Source organism: Nannospalax galili, unplaced genomic scaffold, assembly GCF_000622305.1.
Source record: "Nannospalax galili isolate Female #2095 unplaced genomic scaffold, S.galili_v1.0 scaffold151, whole genome shotgun sequence".
Classification (NCBI taxonomy): Eukaryota; Metazoa; Chordata; class Mammalia; order Rodentia; family Spalacidae; genus Nannospalax; species Nannospalax galili.
The window spans coordinates 4,052,585-4,055,752 of NW_008332087.1; the positions used below are offsets into that span (position 1 = coordinate 4,052,585).

The 3,168-nt window shown below is 38.9% G+C and overlaps 1 pseudogene; it reads left to right on the plus strand.

Annotated features, from left to right (window-relative positions):
* Positions 1 to 1,011: 1,011 nt before the first annotated feature.
* Positions 1,012 to 1,533, plus strand: LOC103729194 (annotated as a pseudogene).
* The last annotated feature ends 1,635 nt before the right edge of the window (positions 1,534 to 3,168 follow it).

Consider the following 3,168-nt stretch of genomic DNA (forward strand, 5'->3'; position numbering starts at 1 on the left):
TGTGATGAATGATAATAATTAAATACACCGTAAAGTATTTTACAAAGTAAAGTTAAATGGAAAACGCAGTAAATTCTACAAAGAAACGAAAAGTCAGATTTTCTTTTTTTAAACCTTCCCAGAAACGTTCTTCCTGTATTCTGGGTGTGACTATATATTCCTTTAAATCATTTATTCATAAATGGGAACAAATAATGGAGATAAAGCGTCTACAAATGTACTACTAACGCCTCCCTCCTTTTGGAGGCAAATTCGGAAACGAATGTTTATATGCATAAAAACCTGTGTATTGGGGCTGGATAGATGGCTCCAAGGTTAAACGCACTGGCTAGTTCAATTCCAGAACCCACATGGCTGGCTAACAGCCGGCTGTAACTCCAATCCCAGGGGACCCGACGCCCTCTTCAGACCTCTGAGGGCACTGCAAGACACAGGTGCACTTACGCACATGCAGGCAATACACGCATACACATTAAAAAACAAAACCGAAAACAAACACCCCAATAAAATTAAAAAAAAAACAAAAAAAACTGTGTATTTAAAAAATTAGTATGGAAAAGCTAAATAAAAGCAGTGGTTTCTAACGCCCACCTAGCTTATCTCCCATGCAGAGACTGTTGAAAAGTATTTTAAGGAGAAGTCACACATAAAAATGCTAATAGTATTAGGTATGTGGAAGTGTAGCGTGACTAAAGTGAAAATAGAATTTTAAAAGGAAGGGAGAAAGAGGTAGCGAGGAAAGGCAGGAAAATAAAAGCCTGATTTATGGCTGAAGCCGTGTTCATCTCTCCTCAGTACCGCATCTTCCTGTTCCTGGCTCCAGAGGTAACCGCTGTCTGAATTTTTGAATTTAATATCCCCTCGAATTTCAAAAATGTGTTGCTTCATGTTAATGGTTCCCTAAAGAAGAGGAAGTTTTGGCCATCTTGCGTCCCCGCATAGTTGGTCTGCCCTAGCGCCCCCAAGCGCGAACCCTAGTCCCCCAAAAGGCCCGGTTTCCGCTACGACAAGATGAAAGAAACTATCATGAACCAGGAAAAACTCGCCAAACTGCAGGCACAAGTGCACACTGGTGGGAAAAGAAGTACTAGTAGAAAGAAGGTGGTTCATAGAACAGCTACAGCAGACGATAAAAAACTTCAGTTCTTAAAGAAGTTAGGGGTAAACAGTATCTCTGGTATTGAAGAGGTGAATATGTTTACAAACCAAGGAACAGGGATCCACTTTGACAACCGGAAAGTTAGGCATCTCTGGCAGCAAACACTTTCACCATTACAGGACAGCCTGAGACAAAGCAGCTGACAGAAATGCTTCCCAGCATCGTAAACCAGCTTGGTGCGGACAGCCTGACTAGTTTCAGGAGACCGGCTGAAGCCCTGCCCAATCTGTGGATGGAAAAGCTCCCCTTGCTGCTGGAGAAGATGATGATGATGAAGTTCCAGATCTTGTGGAGAATATTGATGAGGCTTCTAAGAATGAGGCAAACTGAATTGAGTCAACTTCTGAAGAAGATAAACCTTGAAGAAGTTACTGGGAGCTGCTCTTTATATTATAACTGCTTTTAAAAATGCTTTTGTTTATGGATCTGATAAATCTAGATCTAATATTTTTAAGCCCCAGCTCCCTGGACACTGCAGCTCTTTTCAGTTTTTGCTTATACACAATTTATTCTTTGCAGCAAATTAAGCTGAAGAAGCCTGGGAATAAAGTTTGAAAAAAGTTAATAAAATTCTTTGCCTAGTTAAAAAAAAAGGAATTTATATTAGAATTTCATGTTTATAAAATTTATTAAAATGGAGCACACAGCTGGTTGTGATGGCCCATGCCTATGATCCCTGCACCTCCAAGAGGCTGAGGCAGGAGAATTGCCATTATTTCAGGCCAGCATGGGCTAGTGAGTTCGAGGTAAGCCTGGGCCAAATGAGACCCTGTCTCAACAACTCATCTGTCTGTTCTCTCTCTCTCTCTCTCTCTCTCTCTCTCTCTCTCTCTCTTCATCATTTTATGCTATAAAGATACCTATCTCTTTCTACATATAATCGTGATTCATTTATCTGTTTATCTTAGCAGTTGTAGCTTATTCCATGTTCTTTTTAAATTACTTCAACTATTGCTGGATATTCAGGATATTTTCAATATTTGTTTACTTAAAACCAAAACTGGTAGGATCATGTTTGTTCGTTGTCTTCATTTGAAAATGCAAGTTCAAGAATTTCTCTAGAGCATGTGCTACCAGTGAAATTTTTGGGATGTGGATTTATAATATCAAGATAATGATAACTTATTTTCCTTATTTTGGTAAGGAAATTGATGTTAGTGGGAGCCTTATTTGATTCTGAAAAAAGAAATCCTAAAGTTATGAATCTGTTAAATTTTGGAGCAAACACGTTTAGAAGGCTGAAGGGACCAGATTAGTAATTGTATCAGAACTACTTATTGGAAGGTAGAGGAAAGGATGCAGTTCCTACCAATATGAAGTGTGATATAAATCAATGCACCGGCTAAATTATCTACTAACCTAATTTGTTCTATCTTTTCCTGGTATTAAATAATCTTTTATGTTTAAATTATAACAAATCAAAGTGGTTGAAAATTTAATACTTAATGCATAGTCCAAGATATTTTCCAAATACTTGGTAAATAAAATGATTTTATTGAAATACTTTACCCATCTTTTAAAAAATTGCCATTATGGGCTGGAGAGATGGCTCAGCAATTAAAAACACTGCCTGCTTTTGCAGAGGACCTGGGTTTGATTCCCAGCACACACATGATGGCTAAGTACTGTACTTAACTCCAGGTCCAGGGACATCTGACGCCCTCTTCTGACCTCCTCGGCATTGCATGACACAGGTGCACTCACATACATGCAAGTGATATACACATAAAATAAAAATAATAAAATATTTTTTAAATTGCCATTACATTTTCATAAACAAAGGTCAGGTGTGGTGGTGCATGCCTTTAATCTCACCAAGCACTCAGGAGGCAGAGGCAGGCAGATTTCTGTGATACAAGGCCAGCCTTGTCTACATAGTGATTTCCAGTCCATCTGGGGCTATAAGAAGACCTTGTCTTTAAAAACCAACCAACCAACCAACCAACCAACCAACCAATAAACACATAGCAGTGCTTGCTGCTATTCTAGAGGACCCAAGTTTGGTTCCC